We start from the raw sequence: 23,155 nt of genomic DNA, 5'->3' as shown, positions 1-23,155 counted from the left end.
CAACCCCTTTAAGTACTCAAGCAATTCACTAAAAGTTATACAATGTGCAAAACATAGCAGACAAAAAAAACTTTAGAAAAAGGAACTAACAACAACAACAAAATATACTTCCATCTGAATTCAGATACCATCAGTTCGTTCTCTGTAGATGGACTGCTTTTTTTTTAAGTGGGGCAATTGGGGTTAAGTGACTTGACTAGGGTCACAGAGCTAGTAAGTGTTAAGTGTCTGAGGTCGGATTTGAACTCAGGTACTCCTGACTCCAGGGCCGGTGCTCTATCCACTGCGCCACCTAGCTGCCCTGCTTTAATTTTATTTTAAAGATGTTATCATGGAGCAGCTACATGATACAGTGGACAAAGCATCCACCCTGGACCCAGGAGGACCCAAGCTAAAATCTGGCCTCAGACACAAGACATTCACCAGCTCTGAGACCCTGGGCATGCCCAACACTAAATGCCCCACAGAATAAAATACAAACAAAAATAATTGCTTTACATATTTCCTCCCTTCATTTTCAATTCATACCAATGCCCTCTGTCTAAAAAAGTTCTTATGAGTTAGAAGTATCATCTTCTCATGTAGGAATGTAAACAGTTAAAATTTTTAATGTCCCTCATGATTTATTTTTCCTGTTACCTTTTTATGCTTCTCTATGGGCTTGTGTTTGAAAGTCAAATTTTCTATTCAGTTCAGTTCTTTTCATCACAAATGCCTGAAAGTCCTCTTTTTCATTGAAGTCCCATTTTCCCCCCTGAAAGATTATATTCAGTTTTGCTGGGTACGTGATCCTTGGTTGTAATCCCAATTCCTTTGCCCTCTGGAATATCATGTTCCATGCCCTCTGATCCTTTAATATAGAAGCTGCTAGATCTGGTGTTTTCCTGTCTGTAGCTTCGCATCACTTGAATTGTTTCCTTCTGGCTGCTTGCAATATTTTCTCCTTGGCCTGGGAACTTTGGAATTTGGCCATAATGTTCCTAGAGTTTTCATTTTGGGATTTCTTTCAGGAGGTGATTGGTGGATTCTTTCAATTTCTATTTTACCTTCTGCTTCTAGAATATCAGGGCAATTTTCCCTAACAATCTCTTGGAAGATCATGTCTAAGCTCTTTCCTTGATCATGGTATTCAGGGAGTCCAGTGATTTTCAAATTATCCCAACTGGATCTATTTTCCATATCAGCTGTTTTTCCAAGGAGATATTTCATATTGTCTTCTATGTTTTCATTCATTTGGATTAGCTTTAATATTTCTTTGTTCCTCATAGTCATTAGCTTCCATTTTTTCAATCCTAATTCTTAAACAATTATTATCTTCAGAGGGCTTTTCCACTTGGTTTTTCAAACTGTCGACTTTTTTTTTCATGACTTTCCTACATCACTGTCATTTCTCTTTCCATTTTTTCCTCTACCTCTCTTACTTTATCTTTAAATTCCTTTATGAGTGCTGCTATGTCCCGAGACTGATTATATTTTTTCTTGGAAACTTTGGATATAGAAGCTTTGACTTTATCTTCTTCTGAGGGGTGTATTTTGATCTTCCTTGTCACCAAAGAAACTTTCCATGGTTCACACTTTTTTTCTGTCTGTTCATTTTGCTAGCCTGTTTCTTGACTTTTAACTTCTTAAAGTGGGGCACTGCTTCCAGGATGCACTGTCCCAAGCTTTAGGGAATCCCAGGTTGTATGATTTAAGGAGAGGAAGTTTCTACACTCACTTGGCCTGTGCTCTGGTCTGTAAATAACCCCTGGCCCACTTGCTCTTTAACCCAGAAACAAAATTCTGTTTCACTGTGGTTGCAAGCTCTGGGCGAGCCTGTGCCCTACCTCGACCTGGGCCATTGTCACTCAAGACTATTTCCTGGCATTCAGCATGGGCAAAAAAAATCAAGTTCCATCTCAGTGCCCTGTCATCTTCCCCTGGCCAACTGTTAGAGCCTCTCACCAGATCATGAGCTGAAATCCAGAAAAAGCTACCTCTTCAGCCAATTCAGAGGCTCCAGAGATCTCTTTCTCTGGTGTGGCCTGCCTGGGGCTGCATCTGTGTTGACAAGGCCGTGGGTTTGAGCTCCATTCCCACCCTGGTACAACAAACTTTTCCTGCAGACCTTAGAAGCTGTCTTTGGCTGAAAAATTATGTCATCTCAACCTTATGTGGGTTCTGCTGCTCTAGGAATTGTCTTATGGCATTATTTGGAGGTTTTTTGGAGTGATTACGTGGGGAGCTCCAAGAGATTACTCTCTAGAGTATTTTAAAAAGAGGCTTCTTGCTAACCTATGTAAGCATCTGGTGGAAATTTAGGTAGCAAGACAAAATAAATAGGGTCTATTATTTTGGGGCAGAGGTTTTTACAATCACCTTAACTTAAAAATAGAAAGTATAAATTTTAACAATGAATTTGACTATAGCATACCATCAAATAATATAGCAATTAGCAGTGTCTATAAGTTTCAAAATTAAGTGTAATGTCATGAAATAAAAATATAAATTGTCAAATGAGATGGATGAAACAGATTTTATTATTTTAAACTTTGGTGTGCCTGGTGTTCAAGGGGACTGGGGGAATCCGGATATGGCAAAATTGATTATTCATGGCAAGTTACCATTTTGATATTGCAATTTCATCATTCTATGATTCTAGGTCAAATAAGACTAATATATGGGTAGCTTTAGCCAAAGTATTTTTTGTACAATGAATTTTGCATGCTTATTTTGGTTCAATGTCTCAGTTGTAGAGTATTCCAATGCATATGACCATGTATATGAATTAAAAGCAGATGTGAAGGCTGCTAGAAATAACTTAATTAGAAGAATAGTGCTGGAAGCTGTCAGCTGGCAACTCATCTTTACATTCAGTGGAAGGGAATAGTATTTGTGTAAAGAACAACTTGGTCATAAGGGCATTAAAAGTATTTCATCTGATTTTGTCAAAATGATCATAAACATTAAGGAATTTGTTGGAAGAAGAGGACTATAGAACAAACAAAAAATGGCTATTAGATATCCATTTTTTACATAGGCATAGGCAAAGGCATGAGCATAGGCATGCCTAGACTGTGTGCTGGCATACAGTGTAGCAAAGATCACTCTTGGTCCTATTATTCTCCTCACATGCCTTTGGATGTGCCATTGCACTATCTACACATACCTACTATGTTGTTGCATCCTGGTTGGAGAGATTGATAACTTGGACATGTTATTCTGTAGATGATCATAGCTGATCCTTTATTACAGTTATTTCAAGAGAAACAATCCCTTGTACAAAAATATGGGATGGTATATGCTTTTTGGAGTCTACCTATTTACATCTCAATTTTTTTGGATTGATTGATTTTTTTTTAGGGGGGGTGAGGCAATTGGGATTAAGTGACTTGTCCAGGGTCACACAGCTAGTGTCAAGTGTCTCAGGCCAGATTTGACCTCAGGTCCTCCTGAATCCAGGGCCGGTGCTCTATCCACTGTGCCACTTAGCTTCCCCCATCTCAATTTAATAAAAATCAATTTTAAACCTCTGTGAGATTACTAAGGGGCTAAGTAAATACAAGAGCATATTACTTAAAGTATAGGAAACACAAATAAATACATGCATATGACATTATACACACACACATAAATAAACATCATATAGAAAAGATTTGAATAATTCCTTCTGTCAGGACATGTTTTTGGAAAAATTGTTTATTATAAATTATGTCTGAGTTTTCCCTCTGGGGTAAATTGGATTTTCAGTGAGGACTAGCACCTCTGCTGTGAGGGCTTGTTGAGCCCTTTTCAAGGCTGCTTATCTGCCTTTCACCCAACTTTCACCTGTGGCTCTAAAAGGCTGTAGCATGCCCAGTTGACACACCCCAGTAAAACTGTGTCTGCAGACAGGCTAAACCAGTTTGAGGGTAATCAACAGGCCTCCAACCTGTCAGTGAATTAGTGGGATTTCTACCCCAAACTTGTAAAGACTTTCCCATGAGAATGGGCCTATGAGGTACAAATTATTCTAATGCCCATGAAAGTGACTGAAGTAGTTGCTGTGGAGTGCTTAGAGCTTAGTCAAACATGGAAGATGCCATGGTTATGTATTGTGATCCGGGATCATCTCCAGTTATCCTGACTTTTGTCTTGCCACTGGACTTTAATGACTCTCAAAGAGAGAGACTGATGACTTTGTGCAACTTTATCTCACTTAAATCCAATTCATATGCAACCCAAGATATCACTCCATGATGTCATTGGTCCTCTTTGAAATGAAGGACCAACAAGTTATCCCTCTAATTTTGAAAGCAAAGGAGAAGATGCCTAATATCATTCTAGTGGTTTCTTGAGAACAAATAGTGTTATTATGGGAACATTACGTATAGAGAGTAGGTGATTGCTTAGGTACCTACTACACTCAGGCAACTGATGTAATAGCTACAGATATTTCAGGAAGTTTTCCTAAATGCAAAAGCACCTTCCCTATGCCTCAGTCCTGGTTTCTCTTGGTTGAATCTTCGTGTTTAAATTGTAAAATAATTAATAATAATAATAAAAATTTCATAAATTTATTACAAATTATCTTATTATAATCTCACCTGGAATTCTAGGAAAATAGCTAAATGTATTTCTTATCTAATCTCCCATAAAGGTTTTTATCTCCTTCACAAAAGAAAAACACATTTATTTTATGGTCTAGAAGTACATGAAATCAAAAGGCAATAGAATAAATGTTGAGGTTCTTTAGTTGCTGGCTCACTGTTCTTCTAATGAGGTCTGAACTCTCAATTCATTTTACAACTTCACTTTTCTTGACTTCGAAGTACAGCCTTCCTCCCCACCCCCTAAACCCTGTCACCCAATGTCACAGTCATTGACTGATGGAATATATTATTCCATCCCATGCTGAGTAGTTTTCCAAGTAGTTTGTGAGATGATTCAGGGTCAGAAATCATCTTGTTCTTCTCCTTGGTTTAACTATTTTCTCTTTCCCTAGAATCTTAATTCAAAAGGTACTTTTCTACACCCAAGTGACTGATGCAGTAGCTACAGATGTTTCAGTAAGTTTTCCTATGTTTAGAAGCTCCAGTCCTTGCCTCAGTTTAGCTCCCTTACTCACCCCCTGATTCTATTTCCTCCTTTTTTCCCGTTTGGTCTCCTGAGCTAACTTTGTCATCATCATGCAGTCAATCTCTATATCTTCTAAGCACTACCTGCTAGAGACAATGGCACATACACAAAAAACAGAGAAATGTGAAATGGTATTATGAGAGAAACCAACCACACAGATTTGGATTAGAAAGCAATGTCCTTTACTTTTCATGGCAATAATCCAAGGTCTTTTATTTATCATAACTGGGAAGTTGTATTTTGTAATTCCTTGGAGTGTAAAAATAATTCTCCTCACTCTGCACACTTTGCTGTTTGATACGGAAATTTAGCTTGAACACTTGTGCTTGGTGAGTTTAATTCAAGAGTTTTTATTGTTAGTATCCTGTGGATTCTATCATGCTGGATTTTGACCTCTGTTTCCATTACTTCTAGGAAATTTTCTCATATTTTTCCAAAGTATATTTTTTAGATTTTTAAAATTTCATCATGTGTTTATTATAATTATTCATTTATTTTTATAATTCTTTTTAAAAAAATTTTTTTTAAGTTAGGCAATTGGGGTTAAGTGACTTGCCCAGGGTCACACAGCTAGTAAGTGTTAAGTGTCTGAGGCCGGATTTGAACTCAGGTACTCCTGACTCCAGGGCTGGTGCTCTATCCACTGTGCCACCTAGCTGCCCCTATTTTTATAATTCTTAAGTTATCTCTTTATATTCTGTTTCAAACTTAGTTTCCTTGCCTTTTGTAGAGTGCATGTTCTTCCCATATTGTTATTATTTTATTTTGTTCAGTTAATTTTTTTAACTCTTTATCTTTTGTCTAAAATTTCCATTCATTTAAAAAAAATAGAATTTTATAATTATAAAATCTAATTTTAAATATATACTTATAATTTAATAACTTGTATTTATAATTAAAGTATAATTTCATACTTTGGGAGGTTTTCTTCACTATTTGTTCTAAATTCTCTACTTTCATTTATCAGTGTCTTCATTAATAGCTCTAATTCATACTATTATTTCTTTAATTGATTATTTTAATTCATTTATTTCTATTTTCAATAATTTTGAATTTTTTTTTTCAGAATTTTCAATGACATTTCTCAGGGTTTCTTTCCTTCAGGAAATTCCAACATATAAAATATTGATTTTTTTTATAAGAAATTTTCTAATTTGTTTATCTCTTTGCTTTTTTATTACTCTCTTTGTTGATTTATCTGTTTCCCTTCCCATAATCAATTTTTCCTTTTCTCTTCTTTCTTGTTTATTAAGCTTCATTTACTCTAATTCTTACAATGCTTGCTTCTTTAAGGTAATGAATGGGAGTTGGATTTAACCTCTCACTCAGTCATATTTCTCTTCTTAGATTTTTATTATCTTTGTGTTTAAGCTTTATTTTTTTATCCCTTTGTGGATTAAGCCCCATCTTTGATTCATCCTGGCTGTCAGAGGAGCCTTCTCTTCTTTTTTAGGTAGCGTCATAATGTTCCTTCCACTGATTAGCCACTTCTCCATTCTTGGTCATGTGATATATCCCTACCAACAATCCATGAGAAGTTAAGAACATATCTGTCTAAAGCACCAATATTGTGGAGAAACTGAAACTCTGAGAGTCTATGTCAGAACGATTGTCATTCCATACTAGGAACTTAGTAAAGAAATTGGGATCTGACCTAGCATGAAGAAAAGTTATAGGTCACCCTATGAAAAGCATAGTGATCCTTTGATCCTTCTGAAGGTCTTACCTTGTCATAAATCACATCACCTCTCTTAGCATTTTTGTCATTGTCTTCATTTTCTTTGATATATTTTGCGGGGTCAGAGTGGTAGGCTGATCTCTATCAGTTGCTGAATATATTCTAACCTGCATTGGTAGAAGGAATTTTCCTCTGGGACTTCTGTATAACACCCAAATCACATGTCCAGGTTGTATCTCTTTCCATGTCTCCTGTTGCTTTGACATAGTGATTGGGTTATTGAAGGGTGAGAACATTTTCTCATTCATTTTTTTTTGAAGTCCTGCATATTTATACTAATTTTTTTAATGTCATAGATCCATTTAGCAGTCTGGTTGAAGCCTATGGACCCTTTTGAGAATATTTTTGAATAATTTCACTCTTTAGACAAATGGATTTCTTTTTTTTCCCCCTTCTTCCCCTCTCAACTTCTTAGTAACATGTTATCCTGATAACATTCATTATTTTATTCATTCCTTTGTTCTTAATTCAACAACTATTTATTAAGCAACTATTGAGAGGGAAATATATTAGACCTTGGAGGAGAAATAACATTTAGATGTTACCTACCCTTCAGCATATATTATACCTACCAAAATTATTGTAATATAACATAAACTATGACAAAAACCTATAAGACATAGTAATGAAGTGGTGAGAGTCAATAGTAGAAGTACATTAATGACTTGAGGAATTAAGGAAGTCTTTTTATTCCATATGAATATTTTATAATTTTCCAATTACATTTAGAGATAATTTTTAACATTTGTTTTTATAAATTTCTAATTTCAAAATTTTCTCCCTGCATCTCCTCCCTCCCCCCCCTCCCCAAGACAGCAAGTAATCTGATATAGGGTATCTATGTACAATCCCATTTATCATATTTCTGCATTAGTCATGTTATGAGAGAAGAATCAGAGCAAAAAGGAAAAACCTCAAAAAAAGAAAAACAAAAACAATAGAAATAGTATGGTTCGATCTGCACCCAGATTCCACAGTTTTGTTTTGTTTTTTTTCTGGATTTGGAGAGCATTTTCCATCATGAGTCCTTTGGAACTATCTTGGACCATTGTACTGCTGAGGAGAATCAAGTCTAACACAGTTGATTAACACACAATGTTGTTCATATTGTATACAATGTTCTCCTGGTTCTGTTCATCTCACTCATCATCAGTTCATGCAGGTCTTTCCAGGTTTCTCAGAAATCTGCCTGCTCATCATTTCTTACAGCACAATAGTATGCCATTACTTTCATATATCACAGTTTGTTCACCCATTCACCAAATGATAGGCAACCCTTCAATTTCCAATTCCTTGCCACCACAAAAAGAGCAGCTGTAAATTTGTACATGTGGGTCCTTTTCCCTTTTTTATGATCTCTTTGGGAAAAAGACCTAATAGTTTTATTGCTGGGTCAAAGGGTAGGCAAAGCTTTATAGCCCTTTGGGCATAGTTCCAAACTGCTCTCCAGAATGGTTGGATCAGTTCACAGCTCCACCAATAATGCATTAGTGTTCTAATTTTTCCACAGCTTCTCCAACATTTATTATTTTCCTTTTTTTGTCATATTAGCCAATCTTATAGATGTCAGGTGGAACCTCAGAGTTGTTTTAATTTTCATCTCTCTAATCAATAGTGATTTAGAGCATTTTTTCATATGGCAATAGCTTTGATTTCTTTATCAGAAAACTGCCTGTTTTGACCATTTCTCAATTGGGGAATGACTTGGATTGTTATAAATTTGATTTAGTTCTTGATATATTTTAGAAATGAGGCCTTTATCAGAAGTACTGGCTATAAAAATTGTTTCCCAGTTTTCTGTCTCCCTTCTAATTCTGGATGCATTGCTTCTGTTTGAACAAAACCTTTTTGATTTAATGTAATAATGTAATAAAATTTTGCATTTTTGAATATTCTCTATCTCTTGTTTGGTCGTAAACAATTCTCCATTCCAGACATCTGAGAGGTAAACTATTCCTTCCTCTCCTAATTTACCTATGGTGTCACCTTTTATATCTAAACCACGTTCCCCATTTTGACCTTATTTTATAAGTATAAGTATAAGGTATAAGATGTTGGTCTATGCCTAGTTTCTGTCATATTCTCTTCCAGTTTTCCCAGCAGTTTTGTCAAATACTGAGTTCCTATACCAGAAGCTGGAGTCTTTGGACTTATCAAACAGACATTACTGAAGTCATTTACTACTTCTGTGTCTCTTTTGCCTAGCCTATTCCATTGATCCTCCACTCTATTTCTTAGCCAGGACCATATAGTTTTGATCACTGCTGCTTTATAGTAATGCTTCAGATTTGGTACAGCTAACCCACCTTCCTGTGAATTTTTTTTTCATTATTTCCCTTCATATTCTTGACCTTTTGTTTTTCCAGATGAATTTTGTTATTATTATTTCTAGCTCTAAAAATAATTTTTAGGTAGTCTGATGGTATGGAACTGAATAAGTAAATTAATTTAGGGATAATTGTCATTTTATTATATTAGCTTGGCCTATCATGAGCAATTGTTATTTTTCCAATTATTTAGATATGATTTGATTTGTGTGAAAAGTGTTTTGTAATTGTGTTCATAGAGTTCCTTGGTTTGTCTTGGCAAGTAGACTCCCAAGTTTTTTATATTGTCTACCATTACTTTTAAATGGAATTCTCTTTCTATCTCTTGATGCGGACTTTGTTGTTCATGTATAGAAATGCTGATGATTTATGTAGATTTATTTTATATCCTGCTACTTTACTAAAGTTGTTAATTGTTTCAAGTAATTTTTTAGTTGATTCTCCAGGATTCTCTAAGTATACCATCATATCATCTGCAAAGAGTGATAATTTTATTTTCTCTCAAGGAAGTCTTTATAGAAAATACAATATTTGAACAGTACTTCAAAGGACAGGTGCATTTCACTAGGCAGAGGAAGAAGGAGATAGCATGCTAGGCATAGGGAACAGAATGAAAAAAAAAAACGAATCTGGATGGAAATATGCCAAGACATGTATTGGCCACATTGAACATTATTATTTGGCTAGAGCATCGACTATATAGACAGAACTGGTGGAAATGTCAGATGGTGCTACTTTATTGAGGGTCTTGAATACCACCAGGCTAAGGAGTTTGAGCTTCCTTTGACAGTTAAACATATATAACAAAAAATGTAAAATATTAGAATTTATAAAAATACAAGTCATTCCCCCACTGATAAATAGTCAAAGGATGTGAACAGCCATTTTTCAGACAATTTAATCAAAGCTAATTATAGTCATAAGAAAAAAATGCTCTAGATCATTATTGTTCAGAAAAATGCAAATTAAAACAATTCTGAATTATCACCTCATAGCTATCAGAGTTGCAAATATAACAAAAAAAAGGAGATAATAGGCAAAGGGAGTCATTGAAGGTGATACTAAATGAGTACAATTTAAGTAATGTGTTAAGGGGCTTAAAAGACCATTTTAAAAATCTAATAATTTGCTTTATGTTGTACAACATGGAAAGGGGGGGAAAGAATAAGTATTTAGATATTTCCTGCTTTGTACCATGTACTAAACACATTTTACAAATATCTTAGTGGATCCTCACAACAACCCTGCCAAGCAGGTGGTATTATTATTCCCATAGAATAAATGAAACTAAGGTAAACAGATGTTAAGTGACTTGCACAATGTTACACAGATATTAAGTTTCTGAGGGTGGATTTGAATTCCACACTCAGTGCTCTATTAACTGTGCTACCAGCTTCCTAAATGGAGTTTAATAACAGCATTGTTTGCCTTAATGAAAATTTTCATAGATATACCATGTATTTTTAAATTTTCTTAAAACTGACTAAAATATTGATAAGTATTTAAACATAGTCAGAAAATAATTTTTAATAAATTTTGACAGTAGTTAATGAAAAGAAAATGGATATTGATTTTTCTACTTCCTTCTGATCTTACACATTGCTATCCTGTGTTTTACCTGAAAATCATGTGGTGCCTACAATAATTCCTATAGGTCAGATTCTCCTTCTAACATGTATACATAGAGGCATGAAAGTGTAGCAAAAGAGTTTCATGCTATGGGTGGAGAATGAGGTAATTCATAATAATTGATTTCCATGGTGAGAAGGGTGGGAATTGGTATTTTACCCTAAGGATTTTATTGGGAAAATTATATTAAATAATGATGGGAGATAAAAGATAAGTGTTTCTCATTTGTTAATGAATTTAGGGACATAAAAGGGCAATAAGCACCACAAAATGTAATATAAGCCATAAAAGGATAATAAGCACAACTCAAATCTTCATCAAATATATACACTTTAGTTCATTCAACATGTGCTAGGAGCCTACTGTGTGCCAATTGCTTGGGAAGATAGAGAAGATCCCAGCCCTACTTTCAAGGGGTTTATAATGGAATGAGGGTATACTTTTGTAGAAGAAGAGTTCCCTAGCTGTGGAATATTGCATATGATACCAAACTTTTTGCAAGTTTTTTAAAAAAAATTATTGAACTTGTATTTTTATTGTATTCATTTTTATTTTTATGCTTTAAATTTTCTTTGATTTTGTTTTAAGAAATGGCTTTTGGGGGGCAGCGAGGTGGTGCGGTGGATAAATCACTGTTCCTGGATTCAGAAGGACCTGAGTTCAAATCCGACCTCAGACACTTGACACTTAACTGGTTGTATGACCCAAGGAAGTCACTAAATCCTCATTGCCCCACAAAAAAAAATACTCTTTGGGAAAGGGAAGGAAAGAGGGACAGGGGAAGATCTAGGCAGTGTAAAACAAAATGTATTAATAAAACATTCTTTTTTTTTAAAGGGGCAAAGATAACACATGTATGCAAGTGAAATGTTACAAGGAAAATTGTGATAACTTCAAAGAAGAGGTCCAGATAAGTCAATGAGAGATTTAAGGACATATCAATCCATTTCAACTGGGGACAAGAAGTAATAGGGTAAAAATCCCTAAAAGTTTCATGGTCATATTAGCATCAGAGTTGGATCTTGAGAAAAGAGAGGAAGTTCAACATTAGAGATAGGTAAGGTGTTGGAAAGGGTACATTCCAGACAATGAACAGAATTAGAAAAGACTGACAAGAAAGAATAGGATGAAAATAGGGGGTGATTAATTTCCTCTAGTACATTTGACTGGAAAGTAGAGATCTTGAAAGTATGGAAAGATGAGCCTGTTAAGAGTTAGTGTGGAGTTAATTTTGGAAGGAGTTGAACACCAATGTAACATTACATTGCAATAATTCAGTCCTTTTAAGCCTCAAAATAATATGATGATCCCAAAGGTCTGCATGATTAACTTCTCTTTAGCTTTAGGGAGTGTGCTTTAGATGAAAAGTTATAAATTGAATCACATTTCCTGGATTTTTTCCCACCTTCTTTCACCCAGTTAGGGATTTTTTTTTTTTTTAACATTTGGGTTGGAGGTTGTGTTTTCTTTGCCTAAGTTTACATTTATATATAGTTACCTCCTGACCTTTTTGTGATTGAGGCAAATTTCAGTTTATTGGAAATATTTGAGGAAGGAAGAAAAGAATAAAGCATTTACACAGAACCTACTATGCACAGGACACTGCACTATGTGTGCAGTGCACATTTGATCCTCACAACAAGCCTGTGTGGTAGCTTTTATTATCATCTCTGTTTTATAATTGAGTACAGTGAGATAGAGATTAAATGACTTGCACAGGATTATACACATAGTAAGCATCTGAGACCAGATTTAGATTCAGATTTTCCTGACTCTGGCCCAGTATTCTATCTACTATGCCAGATAGCTCCCTTTAATAAAGTAGTATGTTATATTATAGTGTCTATGGATAGATTGGTACAAGGAGGGGGATTTAATGAAAAAGCAGACCTTTTCTTTTTGTCTTTTTTAAATTTAGTGAGGTAATTAGGGGTTAAGTGACTTGCTCAGGGTCATACAGCTAGTAAGTGTCAAGTGTCCTGAGGCTGGATTTGAACTCAGGTCCTCCTGAATTCAGGGCTGGTGCTCTATCTACTGTACCACCTAGCTGCCCCAAAAGCTGACCTTTTCTTAAGATATCCCTCAGCCTAGGTGTTCTCTTACTATATACCTTTAGAGTTGATGACTCTTGTCAATATCTACCTTCTCTGCTTCAAAGCAATACTATCTTTTTTTCTCTTTTCCTGGTTAACCTGGCAAATGTAGTTCTTGGCTCAGTAATATATGACCCAGTTTTTTCCCTATCTGCTTCTAAAACATCAGAAACCTTTTATGACTCTGAGATAGCTAGTTCCTATTATTTTTATGATTAATTTTTTTTGTTTATTTTCAATTCCAAATTCTCTCTCTTCTCCCAGTCCCTCCCACACCCGTTGAGAAAACAATAAATATACTATCAGGTAATACATATCTCCATATTAGTCATCTTGCAAAGAAAGAAAAAGAAATAAAGTTAAAAAACATGCTTCAATGTGTACCTAGAGTTTATCAGTTCTCTTCTGCAAGTAGATAACATTTTTCATCATGAATCCTTTGTAATTGTTTTGAATCATTGTATCGATCTGAGTAACTAAGTCTTTCACTGATGATTATTGTTATAATATTGCTGTTACTGTGTACAATATTCTGGTTCTGCTCACTTTACTGTTCATGTCCGTTGACTATTTGTGAATTGGAAAATAGGTTTTATTTTTGTAAAGTTGGATCAATTCTCTATATATTGAGAAATGAGGCCTGGTAAAATGTTTTAAGTGTTTCCTACTTTCCTTCTAATTTTGAAAGGCATTTGTTTGCTTTGTGCAGAATCTTTTAAAAATTTTTATAATAAAATAATTCATTTTACCTCCCATGGTTTCTCTATCACTTTTTTGGTCATTAACTTTTCCATTATTCACAGATCTGAGAGGTATTTTTTTTCATGCTCCCATAATTTATTTATGATATCACCCTTTATGACTAAATCATGTACCCATTTTGACCTCATCTTGTTATATGGTGTGAGACTTTGGCCTATGTCCAGCTCTTCCAGCATGCTTTCCAGTTTCCCTTGCAGTTTTTGTTGAGCAATGAGTTCTTGTCCCCCAAAGCTCAGATCTTTGGGTTTATCAGATATTACTTTATCATGGTCACTTTCTTCTGTAAAGTGTATACATAAAGTATTCCACTAAACAACCACTCTATGTTTTATCCACTACCAAATTGGTTGCATGATTGCTACATTTGTTATATATTTTGAAATCTGTTACTGATAGGCTGCCTTCCTTCACATTATTTTTCATTGATTTCCTTGATATTCTTGATCTTTGTTCTTCCAGATGAATTTTGTTGTTATTTTTTCCACTCTATAAAATAATTCTTTTGTAGTTTGGTATTGCACAGAATTGTTAAATTAATTTAGATAGTATTATCACTTTTTATTATAGTGGGTTGGTTTATGAATGAACAATTAATATTTATTAAATTGTTAAATTATAATTGTGTTCCTATAGTTAATGTATGTGTCTTGATGAATAAATTCCCAAGAATTTTACACTGTCAGCAATTATTTTAAATAAAATTTCTCTTCTATCTCTTCCTTTTGGGGGTTGTTTATAATATATAGAATTATTGATGATTCATCTAAATTTATTTTATATCCTGCAACTTTGATGAAGTTGTTTCAACTATTTTTATTCCTTCAATTTATTTGTCTTGTCATTGCTATAGCTAATATTTCTAATACATTGAATAATAATGGTGATAATGGACATCCTTTCTCCAATCCTGACCTTATTGGAAAGACTTCTAGTTTATCCCCACTAGAAAGAATACTTTTTGTCCTTTTAAGAACTCCATTTGTTCCTGTGATTTCTAGTGGGTTTTAATATGAATGGTCTTCTATTTCATCTAGTCTTTTCTGAATTCGTTGGTATACTCATATGATATTTTTGTTTTTCTTATTGTTATGATCAATTGCATAGTACTTTGCAAAGTATTGCAGTGCTGTTATAAATCTCATCTGATCATAGTATATATAATCTTTGTGATATATTGTTTTAGTCTCCTTGCTGTTACTTTATTTGAAATTTTTGCATCAATATTTATTAGAGAAATTGTGTATATTTTATCTTTCTTTGTTTTTACTTTCCCTGGTTTAGATATCAAAACCATATTAGTGTCAGAGAAGGAATTTGATAGAACTCCCCTGTTTACCTATTTTTCCAAATAGTTTATATAGTATTGGAATTAATTATCCCTTAAATGTTTAGTAGTATTCACTTGTGAATCCACTTGGTCCTGGGTTTTGTTTTTGTTTTGTTGTGTTTTACAGATGTTATTTATGCTTATTCAATGTTCTTTTTTCTATGATAGAGCTATCTGCATTCTATTTCCTCTTGTATTAATCTGAACATTTCATGTTTTATTAATATTCATTCATTTCATTTAGATTGTCAGTATTATTGACATATAATTGATCAAATTAATACCTTAAATAGCTGCATAATTTAATTTTCATTGGTAGTATATTCACTCTTCAAATTTGATAGTGGTAATTTGGATTACTTTGATAAAAATCAAATTAACCATTTTTTCTATTTTGTTGTTTTTTCATAAAACCAGTTATTATTTATTATTTAAATTATTTATTTCAACTTTTGAAATCCCTCCTTTGATTTTCAGAGTTTCTATTTTGGTGTTTAATTGAGAATTTTTAGTTTGTTTTGGTTTTTAGCTTTTTTTACTTGGATATAGAATTCAATGATATGCTAGTTCTCTCTTTTATTGATTAAGTGTTTAGAGATATAAAATTTTCAGTATGTACTGCTTTGGTAGAATCCACAAATTTTGATATGTTTGTCTTATTGTTATCATTCTCCTTAATGAAACGATTGTTTCTATGTTTTTGTTCTTTGGCCTACTCATTCTTTAGGATTAGATTATTTAATTTATATTCTATTTTAATCTATGTTTCTAATACCCTTTATAATAAATTTTTATTTCATTCCATTCCATTTTATTATTTATTCCCTTATTATATTTTATCCCATTCTGGTCCAAAAGGAGTCCACTTAATATTTGTTTCTGAATTTGTTTGCCTCAGATCATGGTCAGTTTTTGTGAGGGAGCCATGTACAGTGGAGGAAAAGAGTATACTCTTTTCAATTTCATTCATTTTCTCCAGAAGTCTATCTTATCGAACTTTTCTAAAATTCTATTCATATCCCTAACATTTTTCTTATTTATTTAATGGTTATATTTACTTTCCTTTGAAAGGAAAAAGTTGAGATTCCCAATAGGATAATTTTACTATTTCCTTCACAAATCTGTGTGTCATCCTTGTGCAGGGGCATGCTAATCTTTTGTATCGTTACCAATTTTAGTATGTGCAAAGCACTTACTGTCTATTTCCTACTGCAATTCATTTAATTTTCCTTTTAAGATTTTAGATTCTATGCTATTTGGTGCATCTATGTTTAGTATTGATATTAGTATATTGTCTCTAGTGCCTGTTAGCAAGATGTACTTTGCCTGCTTATCTTTTTAAATTAGATATTTTCTTGCTTTTTTTCTTTGTCTGAGATCATGATTGCTATGCCTTCCCTTTTTTTCACTTCAGCTGAAGCATAATAGATTTTGCCACAAGTGCCTTATTTTAACTCTGATGTGTATGTTTCTGTTTCAAGTGTGTTTCTTTTAATTTTATTTATTTATAATTTTCCCCCAAGTTACATGTAAAAAAATTTTTTTCACATTGATTTTTAAAACTTTGTGTTCCAAATTTTCTTCTTCCCTCCCTCCTCACCCCTTCCTAGGAAATCAAACAATTCAATATGTCATACATGTGCAGTCATGCAAAACATCTTCACATAGTCAGGTTGTGAACAGAAAACAGATAAAATAACTTTAGAAGAGGGAAACTAAACAAATAAAATTATACTTCAATCTGTAATCAGATACCATCAGTTCTTTCTCTGTGCTGGTTTGCATTTTTTCATAAGTCCTTCTGATAGTATCTTTCCTCATCATTTCTTTCACAAATTACTATTGCTAACTGTGGTTATGCTCCATCCTATTCCTTCCCTTGATATGTACTCTATTTTCTTCATCTATCATCACACTCTCCCCTCCTCAAAAGTGTTTGCTTTTTACTGCCCCTTCCCGAAATCTACCCTCCCCTTCCTTCACCTCTCCCACTTTATCCCTTCCCGTCCCACTTTCCCTTAGGGCAAAATATATTACTATACTCACTTGAGTGTTTATGTTATTCCCTCTTTGAGCCATTTTTGATGATGAGTCTCACTCACTCCCCTGCCTCCTTCCCCATATTCCCTCCACTCCCTAAGCTTTTTCTTGTTTCTTTTATGTGAGCTACTTTACCACATTCCCCCCCTATCACTTTCCCTTTCTTACAATGCATTCCTCTTACCCCTTAACTTTGTTTTAAAGATGTCATCATGGGTCAGCTAGGTGACACAGTAGACAAAGCACCAGCCCTGGACCCAGGAGGCCCTGAGCCCCAAATCAGCGCCAGACATAAGCCACCCCACCCCTGCCTGCCCCACAAAAAAACAAGGATAAATAAAAAAATAAATGCTCTACAGGTATCATCCTGTCATATTCAATTCACACCTGTGCCCTCTGTATAAAATAATATTCCCTTCAGCTCACTAATACTAAGAAAGTTCTTATGAGTTAGAATATCATCTTCCCATGTAGGAATGCAAACAGTTTAATCTTTTAATGTCCCTCATGATTTTTTTTCCTGTTTACCTTTTTATTGCTTTTCTAGGAGTTTGTGTTTGATAGTTAAATTTTCTATTCAGTTCAGGTCTTTTCATCACAATGCCTGTAAGTCCTCTTTTTCATTGAAGTCCCATTTTTCCCCTGAAAGATTATACTCAGTTTTGTTGGGTACTTGATTCCTTGGTTGTAATTCCAGTTCCTTTGCCCTCTGGACCTATTATATCCCATGCCCTCTGTTCTTTTAATATGGAAGCTCCTAGATCTGGTGTTATCCTAACTGTAGCTCCACAGTTACTTGAATTGTTTTTTTTTCTGGGCACTTGCAATATTTTCTCCTTGACCTGGGGACTCTGAATTTGGCCATAATATTCCTGGAGAGTTTCTTTAGTGATCTCTTTTCTGGAGATGATAAGTGGATTCTTTCAATTTCTATTTTATGTTCTGCTTCTAGAATATCAGGCAGAATTTTCCCTGACAATTTCCTGGAAGATGATGTCCTTGATCATGGTTTTCAGGTAGTCCAACGATTTTCAAATTATCTCTCATGGATCTATTTTCCAGGTCAACTATTTTTCCAAGGAGATTATTTCATAAAGTCATTAGTTTCTATTTGCTTTATACTAATTCTTAATCAATGATTTTCTTCAGAGAGTTTATGTACCTCCTTTTCCATTTGGCCAATTTGGCTTTCAAGCTGTTGACTTTTTTTTTTCATAACTTTCCTGCATCACTCTCATTTCTCTTTCCATTTTTTCCTCTACCTCTTACTTTTCCCTCTACTTCTTTTACTTTTTTTTTCAGCAACAAACATTTATTTTATTTTCCAGTTACATGTAAGATGTTAGAGTTCCAAATTTTTCTCCCCTCCTTCCCTCCCTTCCCTCCCCCCTCCACAAGATTGCAATCGGGTTATATATGTACAATCCACAAGTGTTCTTTTTATCAGTTCTTTCTAAATGGGTGCATAGTAACCTTCCTTATTAGTTTCCTTGGGATTGGCTTGGATCATTGCACTGCTGAGAGTAGTTAAGCCATTCACAATTGCTCATTGAACAATACTGCTGTCACTATTTTGATGTATAAAATCTAAATTGTGGTCACCTTAAATCAGAAGCTTCAGCTCCAGTCTAGTCTAGAGTTCCAGCCTGGGTTGGGTTCTTCCTGAAGTCCTCCTCCAAGAGCCTGCTTTAATCAGGGAACTCCTGATTATAAATTCTTATTATAAGCATTAGCAAGAGTTAGGCTTTTAAGCATTTATAAGGAGAACTAAGAATTTTGGTAAAGAGAGAAAGGCCTACATTCACCTATCTATTAAAGGGAGAGCACATTTCTAGCTCCGCTCTCCACAGAGTCCAAAGGAAAAGAGACCCAGTCAGAGCACCAGGCTCCCCACTTCATTCCTCCCACAAGCAAATGTCACTTCCTGACGCCAAAGAAAGACTCCTGGTCTTGCCCTCAAAGACTTCACTTCATCGGCTTTTCTACAGTAAGTCCTCAGCAGGTGGGCATCATTCCAATGATTACACTTTCTTTTGTCCCTCTCTCTTTATCCCCTTCTCCTCCCTATTCTCCTGCAGAGTTAGAGAGATACTCCACCCAATTGAGTGTGTACATTATTACATCTTTGAGTCAATTCTAATGAGATTGAGGTCTTTGAGCCAATTCTTATGAGTGTTAGGCTCTTTTACAGCCTCAGATTAAATAGATTACTCCACCCACTTGGGTGTGTCTGTTTGTCCCCTCCTTGAGGTAGCACTGATGAGTTAAGGTCTTTGAGCCTTTTCTGATGAGTTGTAAAGTTCATTTACTGCCTGCTCCTCTCCCATCTCTTCCCCAACTCCATAAGCCTTTTCCCTGTTACTTTCATGTAGGATTTCACTTCTGCCCCTTCCCCCTCCCCCAGTGCATTCCCTTCCACCCCTAAGTTTAACCCTAAAGATGTCATCACCTAGCTAAGTGGACACAATGGACAAAGAACCACCCCTGGACCCAGGGTGATCCCAGCCAAATCCGGCCCTCAGACACAAGACAGTCACCCACCTGTATGATCCCAGGTATGTTCCCCAGCTCCAATTTTTTATGGTTCTCTAGGGTCTTGTATTTGAAAGTCAAATTTGCCATTCATTTCAGGTCTTTCATTCAAAAATATCTGAAAGTCTTCTTTTTCATTAAGTCCCATTTTTTCCACTGAAAGATAATTCTGACGTTTTGCTGGGTAGGTGATTCTTGGTTGTAATCCCATTTCCTTTGCCCTTGGAATATCATATTCCATGCCCTTCTCATCCTTCCTGTAGAAGCTGCTAGATCTTGTGCTATCCTGACTGGGACTCCACAGTACTTGAAGTCTATCTTTTCGGCAGCTTGCAATATTTTATCCTTGACCTGAGAGCTCTGGAATTTGGCTATAATATTCCTAGGAGTTTTCCTTTTTGGGATCTATTCTCTGGAGGTGATTGGTGGATTCTTTCAATTCTATTTTAGCTTTTTCTTCTAGAATTCAGGGAAATTTCCCCTGAGAATATCTTGGAAGATGCTGTCTAAGCTCTTTCCCTGATCATGGTTTTCAGGTAGACCAGTCAATTTTCAAGTTATCTCTCCTGGACCTATTTTCCAGGTCAGCAGTTTTTCCAGAAGATATTTCACATTGCCATCTATTTTTTTATTCATTTGGATTTGCTTTATTGTTCTTGTTTCTTATAAAGTCACTGGCTTCCATTTGTTCAGTCCTCATTCTTAGGCAATTATTTTCATCAGAGTGCTTTTGTACCTCCTTTCACATTTGGCCAATTTAACATTTTCAAGGTGTTGACTTTTTTCTCATGTCTTTCCTGCATCACCCTCATTTCTCTTTCCATTTTTCCTCTGCCTCTCTAAACTTTAATCTTCAAAGTCCTTTTGAGCACCTCTATGGCCTGAGACCAATTTGTATTTTTCTTGGAAGCTTTAGATATAGGGGCCCTGATGTTGACATCTTCTTCTGAGAGTGCCCCTTGGTCTTCCTTTTTACTGAAGAAACTTTCTATGGTCCTCACCTTTCTCTGTTGGCTCATCTTGCCTTTCTTATACTAGACTTTTAGCTCCTTAAAGTGGGGCACTATTTCCAGGCTGCAGTATCCCAAGCTTAAGAAGTCCCAGGTGGTATGATTTAAGGAGAATCAGGTTCTTCACTCACCTTGGCCTGTTCCCTGGTCCTTAGATGACCCCAGACCAGCTTTGCTAACAACCAGCTTTGTGTGGATCGCACTGGCACGCTACACTCCTCTTCATCCTGTACAGCATATGATCCTGACACCTATTCTATTCTGTCTTTGGCTGGAAAATAGTCTGCACTCTGTTCTTTTGTGGGGTTTGCTACTCTAGGAGTGTGTCTCATGGCATATTTTTTGGAGCTATGTGGACAGATTTATTGAGCGCTTAGAGAGTCACAGCCTTTCCCTGCCATCTTGGCTCTGCCCCCTACCTTCATGTGTTTGTTTTAAATAACAGATTTTGGGATTCTGAATCCATTACATTATCTGCTTTGATTTTATGGGTATATTTGCCACATTCACATTCACAGTTCTAATTACTGAGAATTTCCCTCTATCCCAATTTTCTTCTGTTTGTACTTCCCTTTCCCTTTTTATCATGTTCCTGCTGGATAAGATAGATTTATATCCCCAAATCCCTGTCCCTCTGCTCTCTGTCTCTCTTTCTCCCCCCAATTTAGATGAGGTTCAATCATTTCCCACTCCTCTGTCATTTTCTTCTTTACTCTAAAAGCTGTTCCTTGTATATCTCTTTTATGTGAGATAATTTCCCCCATTTTCCTCTTCTTTTTTCCTCCTCCCAGTGAATCATTCTTTTTTATCCCTCTATTTTTAGATCATCTCAACACAATCATATCACTTCTATGTACTTATTTTATGTAGATCCTTTTAATTACTCTAATAATTATAAAATTCTTAAAAGTTACATATATCAGGGCAGCTAGGTGGCACAGTGGGTAAAAGCACCAGCCCTATATTCAGGAGGACCTGAGTTCAAATCCAGCTTCTGATACTTGACACTTACTGGCTGTGTGACCCTGGCCAAGTCACTTAACCCTTATTGCCCTGCTCCACCCAAAAAAAGTTACACATATCACCTTCTCACATAGAAATGTAAACTGTTTGACACTGACTACCTTATGGTTTCTCTTTCATGTTTACTTTTTTATACTTCTTTTGAGTGTTGCATTTGATAGTCAAATTTTCTAATTAGCTCCGATATTTTCTTCAGAAATACTCAAAAGTCTTCTGTTTTATTAAAAGCCATTTTTGCTTTGAAGGAGTATATTCACTCAGTTTTACCTATTATTCTTGACTGAAATCCTACCCCTTTTGTCTTGTAAAATATTATATTCCAAACCCTTCATGCCTTTAATATGGTAGTTGCTAAATCTTGTGTTATCCTTACCAGCCTCCATGATATTTTAGTGGTTTCTTTTGGGCTGCTTGGAGTGTTTTCTTTTTGACCTGGGAGCTTTGGAATTTCATATTATATTCCTGGGGGCTTCATTTGAGGGATTTCTTTAAAGTGGTAATTGGTAGATTATTTCAATTTCTGTTTTACTCTCTGGTTTGATTCTTGGATATCAGGGCAATTTTCCTTAATGCTTTCTTGAAATATGATGTCTAGAATCTTTCTTTGATCATAGATTTCAGGTAGTATAATAATTCTTAAATGATCTCTCCTCAATCTATTTTCTGGTCAGTTGTTTTTTCCAATTAATATTTCATATTTTCTTCTATTTTTTTCTTTTGAAAAAAAATTATTTATGTTTCTTGATGCTGAATGGAATAATTAGCTTTCACTTGCTTAATTCTAATTTTTAAAGAATTGTTTTCTTTAGTGCACTTTTGTACCTTGTTTCTATTTGGTCAATTCTTTTTTTAAGGTGTTATTTTCTTCAGTATTTTTTGTGCCTCTTTTTACCAAGCAGTTAGTTTGTTGTCTTTTCACAATTTTCATCCTTCACTCTCATTTCTTTACCTAATTTTTCCTTTATGACTATTATTTGATTTTGAAAATATTTTAAACACTTCGAGGAATTCTTGTTTTGCTTTGTGTCCAGTTCACTTTTTTTTTTCCTTCAGGGCTTTGCTTATAGACTTCATTGTCTTCTTCTGAGTTTATATTTTGATCTTCCCTATTACTGTAGTAGCTTTTTATAGTTAGGTTCTTTTTTGGTTAGTGTTTGCTCATTTTTCCTGCTTATTTCTTGATTTTGAATTGTTAAAATCGGACTTTTGTTCTGTGTGTGTGTGTGTGTGTGTGTGTGTGTGAGAGAGAGAGAGAGAGAGTGTGTGTGTGTCTGGTGTGTGTGTGTGTATATATTCATACATCTTGGGATTTTTTTCACTGGCTATTTTCAGAGTAGTTCTGGGGTTTGGAAATTTTTGATGCTTCCATGGTGGGTGGTGATCTAAGGAGATGTGTCACTGCTTTCATGTTTGTGTTCTGGTCCTTATATAGGAAGGACGTCTAGTCCCTTGGGACTGCTATCAATACTGCTTCTTAGGGCCCATGCTCTTTCTTAATCAAATGTACTTCTCCCTGCCTTTCAACTGTGATTTAGAAGTATAGGCAATGGACTTGCCAAATAGCACAGTGCATGTAA

The 23,155-nt window shown here is 35.1% G+C and overlaps 1 protein-coding gene and 1 pseudogene across 1 annotated transcript in view; one reads left to right on the top strand and one right to left on the bottom strand.

Moving 5' to 3' along the window:
- Positions 1-23,155, top strand: part of LOC122746851 — a gene marked incomplete at its 5' end in the record, with an annotated part of 468,374 nt that overhangs the window by 75,103 nt on the left and 370,116 nt on the right. The gene's annotated exons all lie outside the window — the stretch shown is intronic.
- On the bottom strand, positions 16,071-16,169 carry LOC122737708 (annotated as a pseudogene).

Source organism: Dromiciops gliroides, chromosome 1 (assembly GCF_019393635.1).
Source record: "Dromiciops gliroides isolate mDroGli1 chromosome 1, mDroGli1.pri, whole genome shotgun sequence".
NCBI classification, from domain to species: Eukaryota; Metazoa; Chordata; class Mammalia; order Microbiotheria; family Microbiotheriidae; genus Dromiciops; species Dromiciops gliroides.
Note: the sequence above shows the minus strand (reverse complement) of the source record. Positions and strands in the feature narration are given on the sequence as shown.